The sequence below is a fragment of the Pelodiscus sinensis genome, chromosome 4 (genome assembly GCF_052426305.1).
Source record: "Pelodiscus sinensis isolate ZL-2025 chromosome 4, ASM5242630v1, whole genome shotgun sequence".
NCBI lineage: Eukaryota > Metazoa > Chordata > Testudines > Trionychidae > Pelodiscus > Pelodiscus sinensis.
Window position 1 is genome coordinate 102,577,366 of NC_143055.1, and position 13,656 is coordinate 102,591,021.

Below are 13,656 nucleotides of genomic sequence, written 5' to 3' on the forward strand. Positions count from 1 at the left end.
ATTGGCATTCAAGGAGTAGTAGTTATAGAAAGATCCTGAGAATAGAATGGATGCAGAAGGTTACCAACGAGGAATTATATAGGAAGATACAGCCAAAAGAGAACCTACTGAAGGTGGTTATGCAAAAGAAGTTACAGCTATTTGGGCATATCTGTAGAATCAATGACGAGCAAAAAGTTAAGACTCTGGTATTCGGCATAATAGATGGTCCGAATAGGAGAGGCAGACCCCACAGAGAATGGGTAGATGATATAGTAGATTGGTGCGGAGCTAGTCTACAGAAACTAAGCCACTCCGCACTGGACAGAGAAAGATGGAAGGAAATAGTGAGGGAGGCATCGGACACCAATGGGTGCTGAGCCGATGGTTGTTGATGATGATGATGATGATGCGTGTCGGAGCTATTTCTTTTAGTGCATCATATGTGTGGATGTTTAAATTTGTTTTGGATCAGTCTGCCTTGCTCTTATTAACAATTTGACAGGCTAACTTCCCTTACACCAGGTTTAAGTTGGTGTATGAGTGTCCACATGCAAAGCTGCACCAGGTTAACTTAAACAGTCTAGTGTGACACCTTTTATACAAACTGATACAACTGTGTTTGTAGACCAGGACTAAGAGAAGAGGTGGGCAATAATTTTTGACCATGGGCTGATTCAGAATTTTTTGAAGTGGCACCAGGCCACCCCAGAAGGGACCTAGCCTCAGGTGGAAGGGGTGGGGCCAAATCACTTCCATGCTACCCCACTCTCAGATCCTGGTTGGTCTGGGGATGGGGGAGCACGCAAAGTTTTTGACCCCCTCAGAGAGAGCAAAGGTACCCGTGCCCCTGTTCCCTCTAGGTACCCATGCCCCTAGCAGTGGGAGGAGACCTTGCATGCTCCTCCCAGCTGCCCCCAGGTCAATCAGGGCCTGGGTAGGGTGAGCACATGATATGTCTCACTCCCTGCCCTGGCCTCGCAAGGGAGCACCTCACTTAGAGTCACTTGCCAGCTGAGCAGCAGCTGGGGGTTGACTTCAAGAGCTGTGCTCCTTGTAGGGTGAGAGGAGACTTCATGCACTCTTTCCGTCCCCAAGTCCTGATTGGCCTGGGAGGAGTGTGAAGTCTCCTTTTTCCCCTGCCAGGAGCCCGCGGTGCTTCTAATCAGGGCAGGACAAGAGGAGATTTCACTTGCTTCCTGCTGCCTCCAGGCCCTGGTTGGCCTGGGGGCAGGAGGAGTGGCTGGGCTTGTACGGGTTGGATCCAGCCTGCAGAGGCCCTTTTGCCCACCCCGACTAAGAGGGATATAATAGAGCAATAACAGGCATCTTTGTGTTAAAAAGTGTTACAGAATCCTAGTTTACACAAACTGGCTGTGTCTAGACTGGCAAGTTTTTCTGCAAAAGCACGTGCTTTTGCGGAAAAACTTGCCAGCTGTCTACACAGGCCGCTTGAATTTCAGCAAGAACACTGACAATCTCATGTAAGAAATCAGTGCTTGTTGCGGAAATACTATGCTGCTCCCGTTTGGGCAAAAGTCCTTTTGCGCAAAAGGGCCAGTGTAGATAGCTCAGATGTGTTTTTTGCAAAAAAGACCCGATTGCGAAAAATGGCGATCGGGGCTTTTTTGCGGAAAAGCACGTCTAGATTGGCACGGACGCTTTTCCGCAAAAAGTGCTTTTGCGGATAAGCGTCCGTGCCAATCTAGATGCACTTTTCCACAAATGCTTTTAACGGAAAACTTTTCCGTTAAAAGCATTTGCGGAAAATCATGCCAGACTAGACATAGCCACTGAATATAAACCAACGTAGTGTTGTCTTCATGGAACCTGAAACAACACACTGTGAAGTGTCTGTCTTATGCGGTATTGGTTCTGAATATGCAAATGTCATTGTTAAAATAACATTAAAAATCCACAATCCACAAATGCAAATTCTCTCACATACCTTTCCAAAATGCCCCACTGTTGCATATGCAGATGTCAAATCCTCCAGCTTCTCCAAATCACTTATATACAATATTTAAATATTTTCAATACAAGTTATGCAGCACATTGAAAGTTACAAATTTCAGAGTAGCAAACTCTTTAATTTCCATCTGAATAGCAAAAAGAATACTATTCGAATTATATTATTCATGCAAAGTTTTTAAAAATCTGAAACTTCTGTAGAAAGCTTTGATGCAAAATTTAAGTCTACCTTGATGCAGAGCCGTTAGGATCCGGATTCTGGTCCAGAAGATGGAAAGAGTCATTGACAAACAAGACCAGGGCATTCTCCGTGATATTCCAGGTTTAAAGTTTCACTGAAGTAAAATTGCAATTGTTTTTCTTCCTTCTACTCTCATCTAATTATTTGTCCAGTGTCATCCCTAAGTTTATATTAGTAATACTGCATTCTGTTCTCATTGTAAATCTGTGTTTTGGATTAATCCCTTGCCCCTCCAATAGATAAGCTTGCATTTTTCATAAGGTTAATGAATCTCACTGTGTTCCCACTAATTTTCTGTTATAATACAATGAGAATTTCTCAGATTCTAGAATTTCCTTTCTGATTTAAATTTTGCCCTTTTCTCTTGTGCAAATGATATGTGTCTGAAGTACTTTTGTGGCAACCCTCTTTTGTCTCATCGTACTCTCAAGAGCACTCTGCCTCTAAAACAAGCATTCACTACACTCATAGAAATCATAGTACTCAAGTCTAGCCAGCTGTTCAAAAAACTAACCACCATATAAGACAGGTTCTGTTTGAACAAAACTAGTGAGGAAATGTACTCATGCTAGACTTGTTTTCTGCTGAAATCCTCATTGGAGCATCTGCAGTATCAACCGATAGCAAACAGTAAAACATCAGAATTGCAGCGGATGCTGCCAAAGGTGTAGTACACCATATGTATTTTTCCTTACGAAGATAGGTCCCATCTTGTTGCAGTTTTACCAAATGTGTAATTTTAGAGTATTTACATATTCTCGAGTAGCACAAACAAAGGAGAAACCTTCATGGATTGGCAAATCACAGGATTCATTGCAGGCCCTCTCTCAGTTACAGATCAATCTTGAACCACTGCTTCACTCTTTCAGGTGACTGAAGGCTCTCCATTATTCAGGGGACATGTTTAGCTGTCTCTCTTGGTAGCGACAAATGACATTTATAGGTCTCAGTTGTGAAGCTGTCTAAATCTGAAAGCAAATGGCACAACAGCACCATGAGAAAGCCAGAAGATCCTTGGAAACTATCTAATCAATCACATGGTTGTGAGAGGCATGCAGATGATATCTGAATTTGTTTGTAACAAAATATATTCATAGGTGGTAACATCTTCGTAGGCCAAATTTTGCTGTCACTTGCTCTTAAATGAGACTCAATTTAATTTGATGAAATTAGTTTTCCTTTGCCCTGGTATAAATCATATCAGACTCTGCTCCAGTGCCTCAACATGGTAATTTACATTCTAGCATTCCCAGGGCACAAAAATTGCTAACAAGAAACTATCCCTCCAGTCTGATGGATCTGTCTGTATAAAGGCTGTGAATAATTACATATGTGAGGGTGCAGGCACACACATGTACAATCTTTGCTTTCTTTTAAAAAGGCTGGCTCAAATTTCCTTTTCAACTGGTGGGTTTTTTTTGGCATTTTCAAGAGTTACATGAATTGTCTCTGGCTAAAGCACAGACATGTGGAAAGAAAGTACAGTCTGAAGAGAGTGGGAGGGCTCTGTCTTGAGCAGCAGCTGTAGGATTTGAGAACAGATAAATAGTTTCGCTCTCTCCCTGGCTCTGTGTCCTGGTGTAATTAGTGGGTCAGGGTAACATGCATTGCAAATCATGAGGAATAGAAAACTGTGAATCATTCCAGCTGTCTGAGTGTTAAATGTGCTTTTTGTGAAGAAGGGTTTACATAGGAAGGGCAGAGTGACTACAGTTGCTGCATGAAAAAAATCTCTTTCTGGAGATGGCAAAGGGGAACAGTTCCTGTCCAGCTAGTAATAAGGAGCCTTGCTAGAGTGATTGAATTTCTGGATCAAATGGTAGTGGTGGGCTCTTTTCTTCTCCCTTTTTTTCATTATCTAGGATGAAGTTCAGTTTGGTGATTCATACTCCACTGTAGCACTTGCAGGAGCTCACGCTGCTTTGTTAAAGTGTGAGATTGGCTGTAAATGCAGAGATGAAATTGGGTTGAAGGTGCTGCAGCGTAGGCCCTATGCTAAGGGTGTATGGGGGGGTGCCTACTTGTAAAGCATGGTGTGAATTGAGGGAGCTGGGGAATGGCATGTTTCAGAGTAGTAACCATGACACTGAAGCTGCAGTAAAAGGAGATTATGGAAGCTTTGGAAAAGCAGCTAGGTTCTTGGGAACAGCAGGATCCCAACAACATGGAGTGAGCCCCACCATGTCCAGGGTATCTGAGCTCTCCACCTGTGGTGGAGGGAGAGGTTAAGGATGACAATGGAGTTGTATTTAGACTGCCTTCGTGTACTGTGCTACCGCTTTTCATGCAATTCCCATCATTCCCAGGTACAAAATGGGGGGGGGGGGGTGACTGATTGGTGCCTGCATCTTGCTCTCTAACCTCTTCAGCATTGGGATGTTTGTTGCCATAGGATGGGTGCCTGTGGAAATGGGTTTTGTGGAGAGTGATGACCAGGCACTGTACAACTGATTCTCTCCAGGTGCACCCAGAATGACAGAACAGTGATGCAGTGTTTGAAGACCCACTAACTCTGAGGCTTTAGATTAATTCAGGAAACTTTAGGGAGTCTTCAACCTGGTGACAATAACCTTGAGAAGGAAAATCCCACCATTGTTTCTACTTGCTCCAGCCCATAGGCAGCTTTTTTCTGAAGGAGTGGAGGAATGTGTGTTAACTGTGAGCTGCATGAGATGAATTCATTATTGTTATTCTTCTACAAAGCAGGTCACAAAGCTATACCTTTTATGTTTTAGTGGGATTGCACTAAAATTATTAACTACTGTGTTATTTTTACTGTGATCGCCTCACTATAAATAAGGAATGGAGGATTCCAACCCCCCAGGAGCTTACAAACAGAAATAATTGGATCTTTGAGCTGATTAGTGTAGAGCTGGCTGACAGGGTTTGAATTTTTCGAAGGTTAACAATGTGCCTGGTTTGGGGGATAGTGGTTGGTTAAAATTTCTTCCATTTTTGACTGACTTACAGAGCTGGCCACTTATTTTAAATTCAAACATGTCATAGTTTTTCATCAGTTTTAAACCCACTGTAGATCAATGCAAATATGGATGCACCATTCCCTTCTTCTGGTGGATTCAAAACTACTAAACATTTGGTCTTAGGTCCCTAATGCCAACAGCTAATGGAGATTTTCCCTGAATCACAAGCCCTGTGTTCCTGGAGCCCAAGGACCAGGGTTTTATCACAGCTAATGCCATGAAACTCTAGATGATTATAGAGCACCTGACTGAAGTAATAGAAAGACTCACATTGGACCAGGGCTTCAGAATGTTAATTCTGAATGAATGTCTATATTCATGTGGTCACAGATATGCTACAGTTTCTTTTGTATAGACCTATTAAAAATGAAACCTCAAACTACTTGTGATTTATTTTCTCTAATTATTGCTGACCATTTTGTACCTTAGTTATTACTCTTGATTTTCAGTATGTAGGCAGACTTTACATTTATCATCAGTTATTTTACTCTATTTGTAATATGAACCCTCTTGTGTTTCTCTTTAGATATTGCCATTGGAAATCTGGATTATTTTTCTATGTTAACTGTATAATTTTTACCTGATGTAGTAATGGAGACACTGATCACAACATAATATCACAAGTTTAGAAATTATAATATGCTATGCATAGGTAGCATACACCTAACCGAAAATGTGGACTTACAAATACATCAACTTCATTTAAATAAAGAACAATTACTTACTGCTACGGTTCCATAAATTGTTAGGGTACATCTGCACAGCAGGGCAAAACTCGAAATAAGTTATGCAACTTGAGCTATGCAATTGATGTAGCTCAAGTCAAAATTGCTCAATTGAGCTTTTGGTGCCTTCTACGCTTCCTTCGACTTCCCTTACTCCTCATAAAATTAGGGTTACAGGAGCTGGAATAATAAATCCTCCAGCTCGTCCTACGCATATATGAAGACTTTATTTTGTATGGCAAGCATAGCTGTTTATGTTTAATATTTGTGCAATGGATACAAGCAAGAAATAGAATTTTGTGAGGCTATGTCTAGACTGCAGGCTTCTTTTGGAAGAAGCTTTTCCAGAAGAGATCTTCCGAAAAAACTTCTTCCAAAAATGTGTCTCCACACTGTGAAACCACATTGAAAAAGCAATCTGCATTTTCAACAGATAGCATCCACACTGAATGGACGCTATCTCACATGTAAGCTGTGATTACTATGGGCGAAATGGCCATCAGGGCACCTGTGCTTTTTCCTCTTTCCTCTTCTTGAGAAAGAACTCCCTCTTCACTGTCCACACATGCCTTTTTTCCAAAAGAGCTCTTTCGGGAAAAGGTTTCTTCCTTGTAGAAAGAGGTTTACCAATGTCGGGAAAACCCCTCAGTTCTTTCCATTTTTTTTTTTAAAAGAACATGATTGCAGTGTGAACAGAATTGAAGTTTTTTTTGAAAAAATGCCCATTTTTCCAAAAAACCTCTAAAGTGTAGACATACCCTAAGACTGTCCCAAAATAGAATGTGGAGACATCAAGATTTTGGTGTACCATCTATGAGAAACAAAGAGATCAACACATTGGTCCATCTAAAACTGATCTTGTTCTGCTGTTGATAGACAACCAGTATTCACAACTGGAATAGGACATTATTTCAATTCTACAATTAAGTAGATTTCAATGTAACAAGGAGATTACAAGTGGCCTGAAAAAGTACTAACAGGTCTTATTAGTAAAGGAATGGGACAATATGCACCAATTATTTATTAAAATATTTAATATATGTAAATATGGATCTATGCAACAGAGACCTTTTGCAGAGATAGTGTGTAGATTGTTTGCCCAATTAAAAGGCTTTCCACTGTATCTGTATAACAACTTAGACCTTAAGGACTGTTGTGTAAACCACCGTACCCCTTTACTTCAAGTTACAAAAGCTTCAGAAAGTGTAATATGTCCACTGGCTGGAAAAGACTGAACAATTTTCTAGTCTAACCATTTCACATGAATTCAATCTTTAGCTCATGAAATCACTGGGACAACTCCCAGAAGGCATTTCTGGACTTATTTTATATGGTACAGTTGTTTGAGATTTGGGACTTCACGATGGGATTCAGCACCTTTTATTTGGCAACAACATTTTGGTTGCCCAAACTGATCTTAATAAGTTCTGTCTCTTTCCTGTCAGGAAAAAAGCTCACATTGCTTTTGGACAGGTACATTCTTGTCAACATAGATGACATTGTTGGAAAGAAGGGAATGAAGGTTTAATGTCAAGCATGTGATGGTAAGAGAGCGAACTGGTTAAAGAGTATAACCTTAATTGCCCTTGTTTATAGGGTAATTGCCCTTGTTTATAGGGTAATTCTATTTTACTGCACAAATTATAGTGTGAAGCAAAAATATTAATTGCTAGTGACTGTATACTACAAACTACACATACAATGCCTACCTACATCAGTAATGCCTAAGGGACAGATCCTCACCCAGAAGCATGTTTGTCTATTTATGTCAGCTGAGAATCTGTCTTGCTTTCCTAGCTGAAGTTAGACTTTAAGAAGCTATATGACTTTGCTTGTTTTCTCTTTCTGTATATATAGTTAAGTTTCTGATAAACTGTAATGTTTAGTATAGTTCTGCACACTTACTATAACCATATGCAACTCAACAACCAATGAAATAAATGGCTTTTTCCCCCTCTGACTAATAAAAGCAAGATTGAAAGCATTCATATTGTAGTAGGATATACATTTAACAAGTTACATAAACCAAAATGTTGAGAATAAATAGATAAACATTTTACTCAGGTTGATATTCATTTAAGATAAAGATTGCATAAAGCCTAGAGGTAATATAATTGAAGCATGGCTATGAGGTTGAAAAAAATGAAGCAAAAATAAAAGAACATTTGTTGTGCTGAGTTTTCATAAGCTAAAGACAGCTTCACTTATGTAAAAATATATGCACTTTTACAGTAGTTTGCTAAAAATAACGGTGAGGTAACATTTTCCATTTTATTCAGATTAAGGTCATATATAAAGTATATATGCATCTTGAATTTCTTACATTGTTAATTTCGTTAAAATTAACTACTCAGGAAACAGTCCTTCAGCCTTTACCCTTGCAAGTAATCCTTATTCACACAATGAACACCATAGATTTAATGGGACTTTTCAAGGACTAATCATGTGACAAGGGAACTTTGTAGTGAAGAAGCTTAACCACCCTCAGAGATTGACCATGGGGGCAACCACACAGACTTACAGGCTTCTTACCTGGGTAATAATTTCTTGTGAAAAATATCAACTCTATCCTTCTTTGTTAATTGTTTTCTGGCATCCATTCCGTTGAGACAGATGGCTATTTGTATAGTTCTTAACAAATTGTGTGACTAGAGACAGGAAGAGATGTGGTTTGGAAGAGAGCATGATGGTACAGTTTTTTTCCTCACTTTGGGAAGTAGACTCAGTCCTTGAGTTAGCATGTTTGAGGTACATTTTTCAAGCACTGACTATTAAGAACATTTCTTTAGAAAGGCTTTGTCCTATCGGTCTTTCCTTTTTTTGGTGTTTTAAGAGACAACTATCAATGTTCTTGGCAGTTATTTTTAAGATTATACAGCAGTCCAAATACTAACTATTTCAGCAAAATCAATTCCTGTGAGTACAAGTGTCATCTTTTGAGGAATTTTATAAAGTATTTTCAGCAAATCAGTTTTCCCTCTGCCAGGCAAAAATAAGAAGCCTGTTCATGCTGAATATTTCATTGCTGCATGTGGGTTTGGGAACAAATGACCTGATATTGAATAGGTAGGATCCTTCATTTCAGAACCTCTTTGGCGCTATTAAGGCTGCACGAATCAGACTTGCTGTCTTGGGGCCTTAGGACATGACATGTCCAAGCAGAATCTCTTGTACTCAGCCATATGCCTAGCAGCTTATTAGTTTTGGACATTTAGGGTGAAATCTTCCACTGAAGTCAATGGCAAAACTCCAATATGTATCCAGGATATCAACCTTCTTATTCAGAAATATCCTGTGCATTGGATGTTTCCCCAAACAGTATTATTTTATTACTATACCACATAGAGATATGTTCAGCAAAATTCTTATATATTTGAGATATAAAATGAATTTATGGAGGAGAACAAAATGATGCTTAAGACTCCATGTATCAATATTTTTAACATCTGTTCATTTTGTGAGCACAAATTTCTCTAATTTCATATTTGTGTGTGCATGCTTGGCCTCATCTGCATTGTGCAATTTTAGAAAAATATTCTTACTAGTGCCAACACTGGTTCAGCTATAGCACTGGTAGCTACATTGTTCAAATGCTGAACTCACTAGGGCTCCCAAACTGATGTCCTAAACTCAATGTATACATAACCTCTGCATTTGTATGAGCTATGAAAATTAGAGAGACACAAAAATGTTGAAGACTTTAGGCTTAAAGTTAAGGGCCTAACTCCATATTCAGGAATCTAGACATTAGATTGGCTAAAATGCTTTAGTGATTTAGGAGCAGATGTGGACTTCAGTAGAACTCATGCTACTAAATAATTTAGGGACTTTAAAAAACTTTTTAAAAGCTACTTAAATGTGGATTTAGGTGCCTAATTTTAAGGCTGAATCTTTTGAAAATTGTGGCTTTTTTTCAAACCTGTATGAGTTATGCCTGGATATCTTGATTGTGTTGTAGCTTCTCACTATAGTTACTAGATGTTTGTCAAAGACACACAAGAATGGGAAAATCATCAAGAGTACTCTTTGGATTTCTATGGATCTCTTGTTTAAAAAAAAAATCTATTACCATGCTTAAGAGAAGTTTAGAATTTTTCCTTGCTTGTGATGGAGTTGGCCCTGCTCTGTGGACTGTTAAAATACCGTGGAGCTTATAAAGCTACAGACAGAAAAAAATACTTATTTTAAAAAGCTGTTTTGTTGACTTTTTTAGTGGACCAGATTGTGCCAAATGGTAGAAACTTTTAAAAACATTGCTGGAGGAAAAAAGATCCTCCTAAAGAGATTCTCTTTAGATTACATACATAGCATATGCTGTAATATTGTTAGGATATTCAAGAACATACAGCAAAAATACTGAGTAGTTTTGTAGCTTTGTTTGCCAAGTAATATTGCCTTCCTCTTTGGTTAAAAGGAGAAGAGTATTCTCCCAAAGAGGAAAACAACAACAAAAAAACCCCAAATACCTGATTTCCCACATATTCTCTTTTATCTTCTCTACAAGTACATGCATCTGATTACATTGGTTTGTAACAAGTAACATATCTGTTAACATATTGGCAGCCTGGCACTGTTGTGATCATTCCTACTTGTAGAGCTAGATGTTTAGTTCCAGAGACTTCTGTGGTGAATATTTTCCAAGATGGCTTGCCAGTCTTCCTGGTGTATTCAGTTGACAAAACACCATGTTAGCTTTCCAAAATGAAAATGGCCAGCAGCTGGTTGAAGTTTCTTTTCTTTTGCAATAAGAATGCTTGATGAGAGGGGTTGTGTGTGTTTTGGTGGTTTTGTTTGTTTGTTTGGCTAATGTTGATGTTTAGTCCTTCGAGGTTCTCCGATCTGGTTCAGGAGCTATTGTGGGAGGAGTTCCATAAAATGACCTTGTCTTTTTAAACTCACCCTATTGGAACCAGATAGTGAGAAATAAGATGGTTGTGTTGTAATAAAGAAGCAGGTAATGTTGGTCTATGTACAGAAACAGAGAAGTCATGACAGCCTTGGAAAGAGGCTAAACACATTTTATTAAGATATGTGAAATTAAGTTTTGTCATCTTAATTAATCTGCACCCATGTCTGGTAGATCATTTCGTGCCACAAGAAATTGATTGGGGACTGAAGTAGAAATGAACAATTCAGGCTATGGTTTAAAGGGAATTAATTCTTAATTAAGTTGGCTTATATTGGATTTTTCATCTTTATGGAAAATCAGCTGTTAAGCATTTGAGATATCTGGAGTTAATTTAATATTAGGAAAAGCTTTCATGAGAAATTTAAGGCACTTTGCACATTAAGTAGATCAGTATGAAGTACCTGACTGTAAGGTAAGGAGCAGAATTTATGCTGACATTTAGGGGTGTCATATTACACTTTTCAGTATTCTGGAATCAGCACTGGCTTGGATTGATCTCAAATTAAGCCAAAGAGTGAGGTAAAGCTGTGAAGTCCAAAAGTCTGTGTTTGTAAAGGAAGACGTGAATTAGACCAAAAGAGATTGTGTGTGGAGAACTGCTCGTTTTGTGTTTTCCTTATATATTTCTATTAAGATTTTCCAGAAAGTGTAAATTTTCATCTTTAACAAACAACATTCAAATGCCCATTTTCATGCATTTTTACTAGCACTTCAGCACATTTAACGTTGCTCAGATAACTTTTATTTTCTTAAATTCTAGAGTCAGATTTATCCTTTTTTGTGCTAATCTTCAGATGTACAGTACAACACAGACATGATCCCAATGGTATCGCTTTGACCAGATAGGAGTTTTGCAGGTTGCTTCTACTAAGAAAAGTTGTAGTTTGTTACCTCTGTTGCAACCCTGTTTATTTACAAAGAATATACAAGATGCTGTTTCCCTGAATACAAAAGGAATCAAGTAGCAGAAGGCACTTTCTGTGTGTCACTTTCTTTGTGTTCAAGCCCTTCTTAGGCAGCACTCAGCCCCAAAAGTTCTGTGTCCAGGTTTTTCTCAGGCTATCCTCCTGCATTTACCCAGGCTATAACTGGTGCTGCCATGCTGCATCTCTTCTCAGATTCTCTGATCTTCCTGACATTTCTTTCAGACATACAAGTCTTCACAAGAGAATATCCAGTGAAACCCCTTCATTGCCATGTGCCTTGCATGGGCCATAGTTTTGGAATGGAGGCTGCTATTGTTTCAGCTATCCAGTTATATAAAGAAGCTTAAAATAAAAATTGCTATAAGAAGACATTAAGGGCAATAGTTCCACCTCATTTCTAAGAGGTTTAACCCAACCGTTAGCATGGAAAAAGACTAATCTAAAAATGTGTATGAAAAGAGGTTTGGATATGTATTTCAAGTGATTGCAGCATTATATAATATACTACATTTCTGAACAATTTTTAGCCATAAATACATAGTCCTTTAAAAATCAAGTAGCATCAGCCAAGGCAAAAATGAAGATCATTGGCTGATTTACTGAGATTTTGATGCATCATAGTGAGCTATATTTTAACTGTATGTAGGTGTCTAAAGATTTTTAGATAGGTGCTTAATGGGCTTTTCCAAGAGCGCCATGATACCCAATTTCCCCTAAGCAAGTATCTGCATCATTAGGCACTTTTACAAATTTGGTCTTTAACTGTCATTAGTTTCTGCTCAATTCTGTTTCCATCCAATAAAAAAGAAAAAGCAATTTCCCCACTAGTGTTCACGGTTTTTTTTTAACACAACCTCACAATGAAAAATGTAGACAAAGTTTTGTGAAAATTTCTACGTACCTTATGACTACTTCTGTGCTTTAGAACTAAAATGGGAAGTGTAACAATCCATTTTTTCTATTTATTTTAAAATATGCAGCTGTGTGCTTTTCTCCTGTGATTCTGAGGAAACAGGTCAGACTGGTAGGTGAGTTTAAGAGTGAATTCGTTCAGAAAAAGCTTCAGGCAATACCACCTCCTGTTGAGATAGTTAAAGAAATCCATAAAATATGGAGTACAAAGAAGGGGGCATCTGTCTTTTGCTGATAACATTCTAATCAGAATGGTTGTATGTAGATCATTTAAACTGAAGTCCATTGTTGGGTTTGTTTAAAAGATTGGACATGTTGCTACCTGCGGTTAGACTCATTAGATTGAGAGTGACTGTGGTGAAATGATTACCCCACACTCACCATGCAGGGGTAGAATGTAGGCCAGATGGATCAAATAAGCAATTAGGGAGCGCTCAGCTGGGCAGGAATTGGTGGGGACTATAAAGCCCAGGAGCTAAAAGGAGAAAGGCAGGAACTCCAAGGAGAAAAGCAGTCAGTGGAGACTACAGATTCCTCTTTCCAGAGAATGAAAGCAAGAAGGCTTTTGGAATTGGGAGGTCCAGGAAGAAGAGGGGATGCAGTAATAGGAAGAAACCCAGGGATAGAGCAGTAAGGCTGGAGAGAGCAGACCTGTCTGCTGTGCTATTCCAGCCACTGGGTGAGTGGCATAGCATTGCCAACTTTCCAAATCAGACAGACTGGACACCATTCACAGCAATAGCATCTGGTTCATCCAGTCGGGAAAGTTGGCAACCCTAGGCACTAAAGAAGTGAGTGGGAATGCTGCTTAGGACTATTCAGGAGCTAAATCTCCCTAAGCCTAGAGTGGGGGGCACAGTTGATACTACGGCTGGACAGCTGAGCCATGAAGAGGATACTGTGGTTCTGGAAGCTACAAGAGGCATTGCCAGCATGGAGCAGAAATGGAGTGACAGCGTGAAAACTGTGGACAGGCAGGAGAGATGGGGAGGGGAAGAAGGAGGGTTGCCTT

The 13,656-nt window shown here is 39.1% G+C and overlaps 1 long non-coding RNA gene across 1 annotated transcript in view; it reads right to left on the bottom strand.

Moving 5' to 3' along the window:
• Positions 1 to 2,054: 2,054 nt before the first annotated feature.
• The window catches only part of LOC142829410 (uncharacterized), a 53,311-nt gene continuing 41,709 nt past the window's right edge, over positions 2,055 to 13,656 (bottom strand). The window contains exon 3 of the long non-coding RNA XR_012903810.2: positions 2,055 to 3,159. This is a non-coding gene — a long non-coding RNA (uncharacterized LOC142829410). The remainder of the gene's footprint in view (positions 3,160 to 13,656) is intronic.